Source organism: Erinaceus europaeus, chromosome 1, assembly GCF_950295315.1.
Source record: "Erinaceus europaeus chromosome 1, mEriEur2.1, whole genome shotgun sequence".
Lineage (NCBI taxonomy): Eukaryota > Metazoa > Chordata > Mammalia > Eulipotyphla > Erinaceidae > Erinaceus > Erinaceus europaeus.
The window spans coordinates 66,590,890-66,609,073 of NC_080162.1; the positions used below are offsets into that span (position 1 = coordinate 66,590,890).

The following is an 18,184-nucleotide window of genomic DNA, read 5'->3' on the forward strand; positions in this document are numbered from 1 at the left end:
TGATATAATCTTAACTTTCAAGTATGAGAGTATTCTTGCAGACATATATTTTAGAAAGAAAAAAAAACTTAAATTTAAGCATATTTTACCTTAGCTACTGTTTTTTTGTTTGAAATTTAATTTTCAAAACATTAAGGTTTTACGGATTTAAATCAAGATACCTTCTTATTTAAATGATCCCCTCTTCATTTATTTCTGTATAACTTCTCATAGCAAGAAAAGTAAATGAAGGGTTTGAAAAATAAGAATTTCCCAACAATAAGAAATTTAGTGAGTTGTAAATCATTTCTCACTTAGCTTGTAAGTAGGGGGGGGGAAACGCTCAATAAAAACAAGGCAGCTTGTTCACTTTAATATTCTCTTAAGGTTGGGATATGAGTCGGTGAACAAAGCACACACTTTACCATGCTTGAGGCTCTGGATCCTGTTCATGACACCACAAGAACCAAGATGGACAGTCCAAAGGGTACGATACAAATGGTAGCACCATGATTTGTTGTCTTCTCTTTCTCTCTCACACATATAGAAACACACACACACACACATACACACACACACACTTCAGCTGATGGAACTCTACATATACAATTGTATATAGAACAAGAAAATAAATATTCTTCTCATAAAATTGATTCATAGAAGCAGTTCTATTCTTCTATAGGCAGTCCCCCATAGGGTACAAAGGATCACCTTCAAAAGTCAGAAGAGAAACTTTATGAACTTTGGTCAAAGCCTGTCCTGATTTTCAATTTAAGATAGAGAATGGAAGCTCTCTCACATATTATATTTTCTAAAGAGAGAAAAACAGGTAAACACAATACAAAAACAAGAAATGAAACTTACGTCACCACAATACCTTTAACAGCTTAGGAAAAAAAAAAGTTTCTGGGGCAGAAAGTTTCTATGCTATGAGTCACTATCTGATACAAACAGCAATTCCTGCTCCCAGCCAATGGCTGAGTGCAGACTTTCTGAAAATTCTTGACCAAAACCATAAATTGAGAAAACCAAAGTTGAATAGTTAAAGTTTCCTTTGTCTGAAATTTTTCCCAAGTGAGGAAAATAATGATTGTTCTTTCTTTTTGAAATAACGAAAGAATCTAGCCAGTGCTTTTTAAATGAACTAGATTCTGAGGCAATCTCCCTATGGGAATGGGTGGTACTTTACACACACACACACACACACACACACACACACACACAGAGAGAGAGAGAGAGAGAGAGAGAAATACAATGCAAACTTGACACAAGACATTTATGGGAATGGGTGGTACTTTCTACACACACACACCCCCACACACACACCCAACCACACACACACACACACACAGTGGTGCAATGCAAACTTGTTACATTTAGCAAAATGTCAGAGAGAGAGACCCTAGTATTCTGACAAAGAATGCTTATAATACCAATAGTCCAAAAAATAACAAGAACCCAAAACACTCAGCTCTCAAATAGACTGTCTAGACTCAGTCAAGGAAAAAAAAATTAGAGTGCCAATGCTTTATTAGAATATTTGAAAAAGGTCATTTAAGCAAGATGAAAAATGGGACAAAGCAACTATGGAAGACATCTCTATTAAGAAAAATAAATAAAAGAAATGTTGAGGCATTCATACATCAAAAAATAAATAACCCATCTTAAGGAAAGATGACTTTTACATCTGCTCAGCATCATGCAGTTGTGGTTGTGACTGTGATAGAGGAACATTATACCCAATTAACATATTCTTCATTTTTTAAGGTGAAGAAAATGGCACTGGCAAATGAGAAAGATTTTTATGATATACATGCACCTGTAAACCCTCTCTAAAACCATTTTTAAATGTATCTTGACAAGGAAACAAACACTTTGGAGAAGCAAGATAATTAAGAAATTATACTTCATGGTAAATGGAGGACGAAAAACATCGATTTCACTGAAATACTGTGCTTATATAATCAAATACAGACATATAGTCCTAGAGCAATAAAAATGTTTTAAGTGGGAGTCAGGCAGTAGCTCAGCGGGTTAAGTGCATGTAGGGCAAAGTTCAAGAACCGGCATAAGGATTCTGGTTCAAGCCCCCAGCTTCCCACCTGCAGGGGAGTCGCTTCACAGGCAGTGAAACAGGTTTGCAGGTGTCTTTCTCTAACCCACTGTCTTTTCCTCCTCTCTCCACTTCTCTCTGCCCTATCCAACAACATCAACAACAATAATAACTATAACAATAAAACAACAAGGGGAACAAAAGGGAATAAATACATTTTAAAAATGTTTTAAGCGTTCCAGGACTGGGGGAAGTAGAGGCTCTATAGTGGAGATGTGAGGTTCCTGCTGTCTTAGGGTTCAAAAAGACATTCGATAGTTAATGTTATCATCACATTATTTGGTAATTGGGTTAACTTTGAAAAGTCCTTTTGTTAGGGTTTGCTGTACAGTACCCAGTATCTTGTATATAGGTGTGCTATATTGGTTGCTTCTGATCTACTTGGTCTAGGCTTTTGAGAGACTCTGCATATCAACTACACAGCCTATATATTGAAAAGATTCAGTTTGTGTTTTGAAAAACTTCGAGACATACAATTAATTTTACCCCTCTCGTATTAATTAACTAGTGATTTATATGTCTACATTTTACTAGGAGTGTACATAAACATCATTCCCACCACCAAAAGACTGTGACCCATCCATCCCACCCACTCCCACCCCCCAATGTTCCAGGAAGCTGCATGTCTACCCCTCACCACAGGGTTTTTACTTTGATGCCCTACTTACAATTTGGTCAGGTCCTGCTTTTAGTTTCCCTTTCAGATCTTCTTATTCAACTTCTGTTGATGAGTGGGCCATTGGCTAGGGGCCACTTTCCCGTATGCCTCTCCCAATCCATATCAAATAATATTGCATCTGCCGATCACAACCTAACCAACACAACGATTGCCACCTCAACATGCTTCACTTAAGAATGTGTCCAGAGATTGCACATGTGGAATGACAACCCTTCAACTTCATTACTCGGGTGAGACCTTTCCTTTCATAGTATACTCTAATTCCATCTCAAAGTCCCAAAACCTAGATATACACCAGTTTCTGTGAGAGAGAGCATATCTTCACACGTATCCGTAAACTACTGCAAAATATATACCTGAAAGCAGAAGTACACTAGAGTTTGCAGTGAGTAACCCCCTAACACTTCCTCTCCACTATTCCAAGCTTTGGGTCCATGACTGCTCAACAATTTGTTTGGCTTCGTATGTTAACTCTCTTTTCAGTCACCAGGTTCCAGATGCCATCAGGATGCTGGCCAGGCTTCCCTGGATTGAAGACCCCACCAATGTGTCCTGGAGCTCCGCTTCCCCAGAGACCCACCCTACTAGGGAAAGAGAGAGGCAGACTGGGAGTATGGACCGACCAGTCAACGCCCATGTTCAGCGGGGAAGCAATTACAGAAGCCAGACCTTCTACCTTCTGCAACCCACAATGACCCTGGGTCCATGCTCCCAGAGGGATGGAAAATGGGAAAGCTATCAGGGGAGGGGTGGAATATGGAGATTGGGTGGTGGGAACTGTGTGGAGTTGTACCCCTCCTACCCTATGGTTTTGTTAATTAATCCTTTCTTAAATTAAAAAAAAGTTAAATTAAAAAAATAAATAAATAAAAAAGAAATAGAGTACCTATCCTGAAACCACTAATGTTAAGTCAGAAATACATTTGAAATTCACTCTAGCCAAGTTCAATTACTGAATCATTTATATTTTAATAAAAAGCTGTCATAAATAGAGAGACAAACACCATGCATTGTTTAATTTGTTTAAATTACTCACCACATGTCTCTGAATATAGAGTTGGTTATTTGCCATCCTCCCCTGTTAAGATTTACTTCATCCAACATCATAGCGATAATTTCCAAGGGGTAAAATTTAAGGCAAGTTGTTCTCATCTGTTTGGCAACCTTAGTTTTCCATTTATTGCTAACTCTTAACTAGAGCCAGCCCCTGTTTCAGGAACTGCTATTACATGTTTACTGTCACTACTTAACTTTTTTATGTTTTCCTTTGAGTTTCAAATAATATCCTGAGTGAATAATTCCATTAACAATAGAAAAGTCAAGCCAGGTTGGATTTTCATCACTTACTGTCATATATTCTGAAGAAGCACAAAGGCAAATGGCAGCAGAGTAGTTATGTATCAATTACAACATTAACAATAACAAATTGATCAATTATAAATATACTAAAAGGAATTATATTCAATTTAGCATTGATTTCTTTTTTTTTAATTCCTTTAGCTATAAGGTGTCAGCCTAAATCTGTGGTTAGCAAAAGGTGCTGAACTCTTTCTGTTAGAACTGGTGGGGGCCCACTACTAGTTGTTCCATCAGGAGTATTTTTTTAAATTTTATTAGTCATTTAATATTAACTTGTAAAATTAAAATATAACAGGGGTATAATTCCACACCATTCCCACCACCAGAGTTCTGTGTCCCCACCCCCTCCATTGGAAACTGCAGTAGTTTTCCCAAGGTCACATATATGGATTGACTATTATTTCTATAACTATCTACCTATATTTATATATATTTGTCCCCTGCCCCTCTTTTTTCCCCTATGGTGTTGCCTTCTCTTCTTTTCTTTTTTTTTTTTTTAATAATTATTTCCCCTTTCATTGCTCTTGTTGTTTTATTGTTCTAGTTATTATTGTTATTGATGTCTTCGTTGTTAGACAGGACAGAAAGAAATGGAGAGAGGAGGAGAAGACAGAGGGGGGAGAGAAAGACACCTGCAGACCTGCCTCCCTAACTGTGAAGCGACTCCTCTGCAGGTGGGGAGCCAGGGGCTCCAACCCAGATCCCTATGCAGGTCCTTGCACTTTGCGCCAAGAGAGCTTAACCTGCTGCGCTATCACCCTACTCCCCCCCTTCTCTTCCTTTCTAAGTCATACCTACAACTACTACTACTTCCTAAAGTCCTTCCATTTTTCTTCTTCTCTCTTTCTCCTAATATTTCTCCCCTTTTAGGAGTATAGACCAAAATTCATTATGGGACACAGAAGGAGGGAGTTTAAGCTTCTATAATTATCTCCAACCTTGAAGAAAATAGTAGAAAACTGTTGTTAAAATTCGGAGGCTCCAGCTGGCCAGGCTAGCTTCACGGGCGGGTAACAGAGACGACCAGAGACATACGGCTGGGCAGGGAAGCTGTATTTCTTTATTCAGAAACAACGATTCATAAACTAACCCAAACTAATCACCAAACAGAACTCTGTTGCCTCTTTCCCCCGCGACGGCGCCAAGCACTCTCTCTAACTCTGGAACTCTGGAACCCTCTCGGGGTTCCTTGGGGCGGGGCCAAGTGGGCCCGCGAAACTAGCAGGACTGATCCAATTTTCTTGGCAAGGGGAGAGCTAGAACAACCTAATGTAAAGCATACAACAATTCCCCCTTTTCTTTTTAACTAAGTGACTACAGTATCAAGGGTATGGGGTGAACAGAAACCTTAATTTTTAAAAAAAGAAACTGGCACAAACATGGAGAAACACGTAAGCAAGTAACAAGGACCAGTGTGCTGCCAAGGCAAGGCCTGAGAGGGCCATTTCTTGCCTCTGTGGGCAAAACTTTATCAGCTTAAAAGAAAAAAACATTTCTTGCCTCTGGGGGGCGTACTTGCCTCGACAGGCATTTGTATGGGGGCGGGGAACGGCCTAGAGTCCCAAAGGCAGCTGGCTGTAATTTACTTACTATGAAACAAAACTTGTTATTAGCATAACCACAGCACAATCTAAAATTTCTAATAGAGAAGGAATTTGAGACTTTTACATATCAACAACATCTTTTTAACCTTTTGTTACACCCATTCAAGATGGAGACACACCCTAGGTGTGCGCAGGAAAGGAAACCTCAGGCATGAGAATAATTAGCATAGCCATTGTGTAATCTACCAATTCTAATAGAGAAGGTAATGGAGAATTTTACATATCAACAAGTCTATTTAACCTTTTGTTTAGACCAACTTAGTTAAAATATATTGATTGTTAACTAATTTTTACCTCAGACTTTAAATGTAAGTTAATTTTATCTTTATGAGAATTACTTTGAAAACATTTTTCATTTAACTTTGCCTAGTAGGAATTTAGCCTTAAAGTTACTGTTTACCAAACTTTAAACATACACATAAACATGGTCATTAATGTACAAGGAGAGAAACCTTTGTTACAAAGACATGTCATTTCAAACACGAATTTAGATATGTACTGTCTTAGTTGTTGGGGGGGTGCGTTGTCCAGTGGTGGTCTCTTGGGCAGCTTCACTTCTAGGAATTGCAGGTTGCGATCTCTGTACAAATCTCTGTGTACTCCAGCTTGTCTGCCTTCAGACCAGAGCTGAGGATCTCTGCCAGGATGTCCAGTTTTGGCAGGGAGCCCAGGGGTCCGGGAGGTCCGGGATCGTTCCAGAATTCATAGCACGAGGGCGGGCGGGCCAGCCTTGTAGAAGGCGCGGGCTGAGGTGCCCAGGGGTGGCGGCCATGATAGGCTGCCGCGGCCCTGCCCCATGGCCCTGCCATATCTGCTGCCCATTCACAGTGGCCGAGCAGCTTGGAGGGATCATGCGTCCAGTGCCCTGCGCCATGTGGTGGAGAGCCGGCTCCTGTGGGCTGGCCTCGGGCTCTTGAGTGTTGGCATCGGACTCCAGGTGTTGGCATCGGGCTCCAGCGTGTTGGCATCGGGCTCCAGCATGTTGGCATCGGGCTCCTGTGTGGTGGCATCGGGCTCCAGCGTGTTGGCGTCGGGCTCCTGTGTGCTGGTGTCAGGCTCCAGCGTGTTGGCGTCGGGCTCCTGTGTGCTGGCGTCAGCCTCCTGCAGGCTGTGGGGCTGCGGGGCTGCGGGCATGGTGCGCAGGGTTGTCTGGGCGCAGCCAGCTGGCTGGCTGTTCCACCAGGTGGAAAAGGCAGCTCCGCGCCTCGCCTCTTGCCCGCTGGCTCTTCCCGACTCCTCTGGCTGTTTTGAGTGCGCCCAAGCGAGTGGAAACCACAGAGTGGTCAAGAGATAAATGTTCCAGAAACAGAAAAACAGTGTCGTGAAGAAAGAGCAGAGGTCTTTGGAGATCTCTTCACAAGTAGAAGAGAAGGCCATAGTACATAGGTAGCCAAATTGTCTTCACTTATCTGAGAGATGCGCAGGTCAGGTCCACGTGGGCACCATTTGTTGTTAAAATTCAGAGGCTCTAGCTGGCCGGGCTAGCTTCACGGATGGGTAACAGAGACGACCAGAGACATACGGCTGGGCAGGGAAGCTGTATTTCTTTATTCAGAAACAACGATTCATAAACTAACCCAAACTAATCACCAAACAGAACTCTGTTGCCTCTTTCCCCCTCGACGGCGCCAAGCACTCTCTCTAACTCTGGAACTCTGGAACCCTCTCGGGGTTCCTTGGGGCGGGGCCAAGCGGGCCCATGAAACTAGCAGGACTGATCCAATTTTCTTGGCAAGGGGAGAGCTAGAACAACCTAATGTAAAGCATACAACAGAAAACTATCAGGGGACTTGGTTTCAGAGGTTAGTTTTTCAAATTTTGTTATGCTTATATGTAGTTAGAAAAACACACTTCTTATCATGAGTTAATGTTATTTCAGATTTAAGAACAAAGAAGTAAAAAAGGAGAAAAAAGGCTTAATAAGACTGCATCTGAAGAAGAGAAATAGAAGTGTGCTGGTAGGTATCACTCTATTGCACTAACTACCCAATCAAAACTACTGATTACCATAATAAAGTTCTTCATTACCATCTTTCTTTCTCTTTCTCTCCTTTGGACCTATGCTTGATACTACTAAACTCACAGAACACTCACCAACAGTGATGATATTACTTTAGTTCAATATTCTGGCTCCCATTTCTCAAAGCATAAAAAGAACTATTCGATAACCCTCTAGTAATTCTACTTCCAATACAGAAAACTATCTAGCAAATAAAAGTTTTCTTAGTGATTCTTGCCCTTTTCCCTTAAACTTTGTGAACTTAAACATTTTGAACTCTTTCAAAAGCACTAAACTCTTAAGTGTGCTCCCAAGGGTGGATTGATCAAGATCTTCTAAGGAATTAAATTGTAGAGATTAGTAGGCACCTGAATGACACTATGCTTGGTATTCAAAAGAAAAGTTTGAAAGGATGATACCAATATATCAAACTGTTCTTAGTCATAATTACTTAGAAATCCTTCCCTATCTACCTCCTCTTCCTTCAGTGCCATGTAGGTGGAATGTGCTACTTGACAAGCTCAGTCTAATTATATAACCTCACTTCTTTTACAAGATGTTATACCAGGGTTACCTTATTTTGTCCCTGTTATGTAATTAGGCCTTAGGATACTTAAACCCATACACCTACATAAATATTAATTTTATTTCTCTCTTATTTGATTTCAAGACAGCCATCCTCTAATTTTCCACTTTTAAGGATGACTTTGTCTTTGAAAACAAGATACTCTGCCTTGCCTCTTTGCACCACTAGCCAAGGATTTTATCAATTTAAACTCTCTTAGGTCCCAGTCAATTTCTTAGAGAGTTGTAGGAAGAAATTTCTCTACCTTACGTCAAAAGAAAGAAATAATGAAGAAACATAACTTAAATTTTAATTAGTATAAATTATATTTTTAAAATACGCCTAAATCCAATTTTAAAGTTATCATTTTAAGCATGAGTTTAAATCCTTAAGGGTGAAAAATAAAACAATGGAGTTTTGTAATTTCACTGGGGAGAGGAACGCATAGAACTTTGATGAATGCACAGTAGTGGTGGTCAGATAGATAGTCATTTCAATCACACAATCTACAACTGAATGCTTTAAATGTTATTATTAGGATATCAGTAAAATAATATTAGACTAAACCCCAAAAGAAAAACTGGGAAGAAGTCAGAGGCCAACCATGCCCATCTCTTTTATTCTCACGTTTCTTATAGGCAAACCAAAAAGCATCAAAGGAAATAATTGCTACCACTTTCAGGAAAGAACAGTTTTGAAATGGTGGACAAAACACAACAGTATGTATACTAACCCATGGCCCTTGTTAAAGAATGTTCAGCATTTTCATTTTGAGTTTAGGTAAAATAATGGACTTGATTGTGTGACACGTGGGTTGGTATCTGCTGTGGATAATTTCTCCCATATTTGCGTAGGTGTACTTTGCTACATCAGCAGAAGAGCTAGAAGATAGAACTGCTGCCAATATGTAACAGCAGATCTATATTTGTATATGTTGCCATATAACTGAGGGATTTAATAAAAATACATAAGTATCTCCAAATATTGCCATAAATAAATAATAATAATCATAGTATTCACTTTCAAACGGTCAATAGCAAAAGTTGGAATTTAAGTGCTGACATGAGGACTAACACACTACCGGAGAACACATGTTAAGGAAAAAAAAAATTAAAGATTCTTAATCATAATTATTTTAGATTTTCTTTGCAGAATCCAAGCCCCTCCTTTTTTTCCTAAATCAATGTATCTGAGCATATTATTCCTCCTTAAATGAAACTACAGGGAGGCAGGTGGTAGCACAGCAGGTTAAGTGCACGTGTTGCAAAGTGCAAGGACCGGTGTGAGGATCCTGGTTCGAGCCCCCGATTCCCCACCTATGGCAGGTCTATCTTTCTCTCCCACTCTGTGTCTTCCCCTCCTCTTTCCTTTTCTTTCTGTCCTATCCAACAATGACGACATCAACAGCAATAATAACTACAACAACAACAAAAACAACAAGGGCAGCAAAAAGGGAATAAATAAATAAATAAATAAACATTAAACAAAAATGAAACTACAATAAAATGTAAACATCTCATTCCAAAGCTCTCCAAATACTGTTTTATAGCAACAGTCTTAGAAACTCTCTTGGCTATTTATTACATCGGAATCAGTCTCAATTTTTCACTAGGATTGTGTCTGTTATAGCATGTTTCCTCCTGTTAAATTTGTCAAATTCCTAAAGAAAATGTTGTTGAATGACCAAAAAAAAATTTTTTTAAAGAAATACAAGCTGGAAAAAAAAAACTAGTATAGTCATAGGCCCTTTGGAATATAACTAAAATAGGCCTACTAATTATCTACAAAGCAGAGACTCCCCCCAACTCATCATCTGAATTATTTCAGCCTTTAGGTTCATGTTTAGTCAACAATTTGGCTTTATATGTTAACTCTTCTTTCAGCCACCAGGTTCCAGTTGCTACCTTGATGCCAACAAGACCTCCCTGGGCAGACAACAATGTGTCCTGGTGCCCTGCTTCCCCAGAGCCTCACCCCACTAGGGAAAGAGAGAGACAGGCTGGGAGTATGGATCAACCTGTCAACGCCCATGTTCAGCGGGGAAGCAATTACAGAAGCCAGACTTTCCACCTTCTGTACCCCAAAACAACCTTGGGTCAATACTCCCAGAGGGATAGAGAATAGGAAAGCTATCAGGGGAGGGAATGGAATGTGGAGTTTTGGTGGTGGGAATTGTGTATTGTAGCCTGATTATCCTACGGTTTTTATAAATAAAAATTAAAAATAAAAAAAGAAGTGGGTTAAGCGCACGTGGCGTGAAGCGCAAGGACAGGAGTAAGGATCCCGGTTTGAACACCCCCCAACCCCGGGCTCCCCACCTGCAGGGGAATCGCTTCATAAGCCACAAGTGGTGAAGCAGGTTTGCAAGTGTCTATCTTTCTCTCCTCCTCTCTGTCTTCCCTTCCTCTCTCCATTTCTCTCTGTCCTATCCAACAATGACGACAACAACAATAATAACTACAACAGTAAAACAACAAGAGCAACAAAAGTGAAGAGAGAAAGAAAGGAAGAAAAGAAAGGAAGAAAGAAAGAAAGAAAGAAAGAAAGAAAGAAAGAAAGAAAGAAAGAGAGAAATACAAGGTTTATTTTAACAACTAGAGGGGTAGAAAAAGGAAAGTAATTGAAAAGGTTTATGCAATGTGATTAGAGAAGAGATTGTGAGTAGAGATCTGTTTACACACACTTGCATTCGGAGCATAAGTGTATGAATCTGGTTCACAGGGCTTTGTAAAATCCAAAGCAGCATTTGATTTTTCATTAAGAACAAATGATTGGTCTGGTGGAGATTGTTCAGTCATCATTCTAAGGAGCATGATTTTTAATTTAACCTCTGACTGACCCAAATATAGATTAATTTTCACAATTAGATGTGGTGCCATGAAGAATGTCATCTATATCTTGGATCTTTATTCTACTTATTAAAATATGCAATAACTGCTATGCTAAAGTTGAGCAGAATTAAGTAAAATTAGATGATTTTTTTCTTTCAGGGAAGAATCCACATTTCCACAAAGAATACTTAAATCATTATTAATTCCTAATGGCTTGTTAATTTTGAAAGTTTATTTTGCCATATGTGTTAAGTACAGATTAGTGGAAAAAGTCAAAATATGTTAAAATGAAGTGAACATTCCTTTATCTTGCTAAGCCTATGTGATGAAAGCCAAAAATCTATCTGCATATCCCCTGGATGAAGACACAAAACTTATGTTTCAATTTCAATTAGATGAAAGAAAGAGCAAACAACAAAATCATTTTTTGAAAAAATGTAGTAAGCAAATAATTCTAGTTTTATTAATCTATATTTCATTGGGATTATAAAAATATAATTGTACCTTGATTTTTTCCCACATCACTTTATTTGGGGAGTAATTATTTACATTATGACTGTTGATACAGGGGTACAATTTCTCATTGCCCCATGATATGCGTCTGCAAAATAAGTCCCAACTTCAGTACTTTTCCCATTATCATGCACCCCAAGACATTTGATATATATTATTATATCTAATATAGCAACAAAATCTCTCCCAACAGGGAGAGATTACCATTTCACTTATGAAGATATTGAGACTTAAATTAAATGATCCAGCTATGCTCTTAGGACCAGTAAAAGTGACACCTCAGACACAGGAAAGAACTATGTTGAATCATGCTCATATAGCAGAATTACTACATGCTTATTGTAAGAAGCAATTGGAAGCTATTATTTTAAGTCATGAAGTTTTGGAGTGACTTGTTACACAGTATTACTGTAATAGTAGTTATCATATATCAATAGCATAGAATTAAAAGCAAGTTTAAGGATGCGGCTAGATAGCATAATGGTTATGCAAAGACACTCTCAGTCATGAGACTCTAAAATCTCTGGTTCAATCCCCTGCACTACTGTAAGCCAGAGCAGAGCAGTACTGATGAGGGGAGTGGGGAGAGCAAGTTTAAGTACAAATTAGCAATATACATTCTTGTGTTTCAAGATAGAGACTTGTGATACACTTAATTACTCTGACAGTGGGTGCACCAAAGCAGTTTTTGAGAGTATAATTGAAAAAAAATGAAAATGCCTGTGAAATTTCAGGTTTCCACATTCTATCAAAGTTCCATCCAAACTGAAAATGTGTAATGAATAACTTCAACTTAGTTACAAACTTCCAGTGATATCATTGTTGAATAGTAAATCATTTTTCCCCACCCTTTGGCCAGTCTTACGTGATAGTATGCTGTTCCCTTATAAAACTAAAACTTTCTAAATAAGATGATCCCAGTGATAACTACCCTAGGACCATTATGTCAGAATCAAAAACATGTATCTAATTTATATGCATGTTCCCACTAGACCGTAAAATGACCTTATGGGATAGATACCGATATTTCAATTTTATAAATGAGAACACTAAGATTGTCCAAAATCACAAAGCTCATGACTGGTGGCACTGATAGAGTAAGCCTTGCCAGTAGTATGCCTGCTACCAAAGCTTATGCTCCTAAACACAGAATTAAATTAGAAGCAAAATAGAACAAAAACTAGAAGGTTGTACAATTAGAAAATGATAAATTATTCTTTTTTAATCACCTAGCAGATCCCATAGGAAAAGCTTAGACCAGGGAGAATAGAAGCAACTGGTGGCTTTACTCTAAAAGACACAGCTATATGAAGTGAATGCCTTCCTCTCCCTCTCCTTCTCCCTCTAACTCTTTCTCTCTCTCATGCCCTAACATGTTTTGTTTTTTTAAAAAAGTTTAGTTTACCTGGAAAAAAAAAGACACAGCTATATATAAATAATCTCAAAGGACATAAATTATGGTGTTGTTGTGTATGATACAGAAAATCCTAACAAAGGGATTTTCAAAGGAAAGCCAATTGCCAAATAATTTGATTACAGCAATAAACTATCTATAGCCTTCTTAAACCCAAAGAGAGCAGGAACCTCACACTTCCCCTACAGAGCCTATATTTCCCCAAGTCCTAAAACCTCTAGTGTGGGACTCACTTTCCTATATGCTTCTCTCAGTTCATACTAACTGACACTGCATCTGCTGATCCCAACCTAATCAATGCAAGGAGTACCACCATGCTTCACTTCAGACTTGGAATGTCAACCCTTCAGCCTCATTACTCAGCCACCAGGCTCCAGATGTTACCATGATGCCAACCAGACTTCTCTGGACAGATGAGCCTACCAATGTGTCCTGGAGCCCCGCTTCCCCAGAGCCCTGCCCCACTAGGGAAAGAGAGAGACAGGCTGGAATTATGGATCGACCTGTCAACGCCCATGTTCAGCAGGGAAGTAATTACAGAAGCCAGACCTTCCACCCTTTGTACCCCATAATGACCCTGGGTCCATACTCACAGAGAAATAAAGAACAGGAAAGCTATCAGGGGAGTGGATGGGAAATGGAGTTGTGATGGTGGGAATTGTGTGGAGTTGTACCCCTCTTATCCTATGGTTTTTGTCAGTGTTTCCATTGTTTTAAATATTTTTTTAATGTTTTAATCTGATTAATGATCTTTGTGGTCAGACTCAATTCATTACTATCAAAAGCTTGTAATAATAATGTCTGCAAAAACATCAGAAAGTTTCTTATACATAAAAGGAATTATGAAGTATCCAAAGTCTGTGACTAGCAAAGATTAGGAACTGAGATTATTTATTAACAATTGTGATAATAATACCAAGTCTTATCCTAGCCTTTTCTATTATATTTAAATACATCCTTCAAGCTCCTGGACACTCATTCATGTCACCACCCACTTTTTGGTCTGCACTTTGAAAAGCATTGATAAATGATAAATTATTCTTAACATGGCCAGGTCTTGAACTTGTGAAGATTCCTTTCTGCATAGAATAAGAGCTGGGCCCAGCTCTCAAGACGTCATCAGGAATCTCTCCAGTTGTTTGAAATTTGGTAATGTTTGTGACTTATCTAGAATTGATCTATTTTTCCAGGAAAATAGGAAGAAAGCTTAAAAAATTCAATGATAAAGGAAGCCCGACGGTAGTGTGCAGGGTTAAGCACACAGAGCACCAATCTCAAGGACCAGCTTAAGGATGTGGTTCAAGCCCCCAGATGCAGGGGGTCACTTTGCAATCTGTGAAGCAGGTCTGCAGATGTCTATCTTTCTGTCCTCCTCTCTATCTTCCCTTCCTCTCTCGATTTCTCTCTGTCCTATCCAACAACAACAATAACAGCAGCAACAACAACAATGGAAAAAAGATGGCCACCAGGAGGAATGGATTCATAGTGCAGTCACCCAGCCCCAGAGATAACCCAGGAGGCAAAATAAATAAATAAATCTATAATAAAACCACGTCTGCCCCTCACCAAAGTGAAATTAAAATTTGAGGCAAATAAATAGCGACTCTTTACATCAGATTAATGAAGATCTTAATCTAGCATGAAGGAATTACATAATTAATAATTGAATTCTTAAACACAGGCTACATGGTATAAGCAGACATATTTCTACTGTATTAACTCAAGTCAACTGATGCTTCCATATTTGAGGAAATAATCTCAGTGCCATTTTAAGACAAAGATAATTAATTCAATGTCACAATTTGAAATTTTAGTACAGCTGAAAATTCTGTTGATGACATAATGGCTAGTTTCTCCTTACTAGTGAATACTTTTATTTCTTAAAAATCCAAGTTAATGATAAATAGCTGTGAACATTCAGTGGAATCAGACATATTTTTTTTCGGGTGCTGCTGATATTAATTAGTCCTCAATTATGAGAGTGAAAAATTTAGGTTAGCCAAAGTTAAAACAAAAGGCTTGTTCAAGGTCACCTAGACAATAAGTGTACAATGCTGACTATGTTAGTTCTGTATATATTAAAACCTGAAATTTCAGGGAAACAAAATATTCAAACTATGAAAATGGGTGTACAGGTTTCTAAAAGAGTCAGTTACACTGAGGACTTTCCATTGACTGAAGATAGTTATAAATTTTTCTATCTCTGTGTTCATCATTCCTTAGTTCTTCTCATGCTTTTATAGCTTCTTCAAAGACTTTTTATCTTAGATCAGGTGAACTAGATGTAGAGCCCTAGACAAGGATTCTTCTGCATATTAATTTTAGCAGAGAGCTCTGGGAACAAAAACCTCTAAAGGCCTGTGAGAAGCAAGAGAGAAAATAAGGAAGAATTTGGCAAAGATATTTCAGTTTAAGTTAGTCTCATCCAGATCACACCAAGTTTCATTTGAAATACAGAGGTTACAAAACCTTAAAGCAAGAGGGCTAACATTTTATATATTGGTATTTTCCAAGGGCTGGCTTCTGGATACTCTCTACACTGCAAAGAGTTATAAAGCACAAGGCACCTCTGGATGAGGGGGCTCCTGTCAGCCAGAGTCTTCCAGAGAATGGGGGCCACCATCAATTGTCAAGAGTCAGTCATCTGTAATAACCAGAATAAATGCACCTTCCCCAAGTAAAAGAGATGTGGATTAAACATTGGCAATATCAGACAGCCCACTCCTTTGACTACAACCCACAGCACTTCTGTTGGGTACCTTTGAGCCTAATTTTCAGAATACACATAGTCTAGGAAAGAAAGGAACATGACCCAGCAATTTCACTCTTGGGGACTTATCCAAAGAAAACAAAGGCACCCATCATTCTACTGGGAGATGCAAAAAAGTTTAGTGATGTAGAACATACAGATTGCTTATGATGAAGCTTAAATTCAAACAAATGTCTTTGAAGTCAGTCACCCTAACAACTCCATAATACCATCTTTCCAATTATAGTAGATACAATATTCACAATAAAGTAGGTATAATTTATTTATACAATTTACATTTATACAAATGCCATATTTTGTTTAATTGCTCTTATGAAATTATTAGCATATGGCTGGCTATTTAACACTATCCTCCCTAATTTTCAATATCTCTCTAACCTTCTAATTTGTTCATATTGAGGCAAACTAATATAAAAAAATCACTGCAGTAATTGGTTCTTTCTAAAATTACTTGCCAAGATCATTTGCAATAGACTATATTTATTTTATCTGCAAGTTTTAAATGACACGTTAGCTTGTCCATTTAGGTTTTGATCTAATGGAGCAATTATGTTTTGCAGGTGAAGGTCACTTTAGAGAATATACCATCAAAAAACTTGGGACTTTTAGAGACAGCTATGGAAAGGACAAAACCTGTAAAAAAAAAAAAAAAAATCACCGCTTTGAATTTTAGGCTCAATATGCACAGCCTGGCTTGATTTACAATTCTGGTAGCCCACACCCTTTCAGCAGAGCAAGCACAATTCTTCTGTTAACAACATTAGACTTTTAAAAATATTTATTTATTTATTCCCGTTTGTTGCCCTTGTTGTTTTATTGTTGTAGTTATTATTGTTGTTGTTGATGTCATCTATTGTATAGGATAGAGAGAAATGGAGAGAGGAGGGGAAGACAGAAAAGGGGAGAGAAAGAGAGACACCTGAAGACCTGTGAAGCGACTGTGAAGCGACTCCCCTGCAGGTGGGGAGGCTGGGGCTCGAACCAGTATCCTTACTCTGGTCCTTGCACTTTGCGCCACGTGCGCTTAACCCGCTGCGCTACCAACGGACTCCCAACATTAGACTTTTAAAAGTATTTTCATTGCATTCAGATTGACAGAAAAAAAAATGACCAGCATAAGTAAATTTTCTACTTATTAATGCTTGGATTAGATTAATTTCCACATTAACCTCACTTTACTAGGTGTGCAGACAGAAGCAGGAATGAGGTTCTTTATAACACTTCATGAATTCCTTTATTCTGCTCCCAAGAAAAGGATATGGAGGAAAAGAGAAACTGTTAGCTGATTGCCTTGATGGTCCCAATTAATGAATTAATGACTTTATATCTCTTTTCTTTGTCCTGTGGCTTTGTCATTTCTTCTATCAAGAAGTAGGGCCTCTTAAATCCTGATTTGCTTTAGCCACCATAATGTAACCAAAGTGACACAGTGCATATTCCAATTTAATCTTCAACATACTTCTCATACTTCACACTTCCTCTCACTCACTCTGTCTGTGGGACAACCCCTCATTAGTCTGTCTCCTGGAGTCTTCCAAATAGGCTAATTTGTTTGAAGATGAGAGAAACCTGAGGCAAAGGTGAATTGAATTACCACTACCAACACCAACCCTTGGAAGCAGTTCACTTAGAAGACTTATGATTATATTATACACAGCAAAAGCAAGCAAGACCAGAACAACAACCCAGGACTTTCCTGTTTAAACTACAGACCCACAGAACTACTACTAGCTTAAGACACTATTTAGGGGATGGCTAATTACACAGCAAAAACTAAGTCTCTGGCATAGGAATATCTATAGAATTGTATCTATGTGTCAATAAATGTACTTTATCACTTTAATTCCCCAATAAAGGAAAAATAACTATGTAAACAACAAGAGCAACAAAAGGGGAAAAGTAGCCTCCAGGAGCAATGGATTCATAGTGCAGGCACAGAGCCCCCAGCAATAACCCTGGAGGCAAAAAGAAAGAAAGAAAGAAAGAAAGAAAGAAAGAAAGAAAGAAAGAAAGAAAGAAAGAGAAATCAACTATGGGTACAGGAAATAACTCAACCAGCAGAGCATTCATCTGTTTTAAACATTTTCTTTATTTTTATTGTTGGATAGAGACTGAGAAATTGAGAGGGGTGGGGGAGATAGAGAGGGTGAGAGACAGAGAGACATCTGCAGCCCTGCTTAACCACTCATGAAGCTTTCCCCCTGTAGGTGGGGACCTGGGGCTTGAACCTGAGTCCCTGTGCATTGTAAAGTGAGTGTTTAACCAGGTGTGCCACCGCCTAGCCCAGGACATTTATCTGGTCATACCCAGTGCCACAAATTGAGCCACCATACCACATAAGGACATCACAGCATTAGG

At 38.7% G+C, this 18,184-nt stretch overlaps 1 protein-coding gene across 2 annotated transcripts in view; it reads right to left on the minus strand.

The window, feature by feature from the left end:
- PLCB1 (phospholipase C beta 1) overlaps positions 1-18,184 on the minus strand; it is an 805,117-nt gene that overhangs the window by 656,153 nt on the left and 130,780 nt on the right. The gene's annotated exons all lie outside the window — the stretch shown is intronic.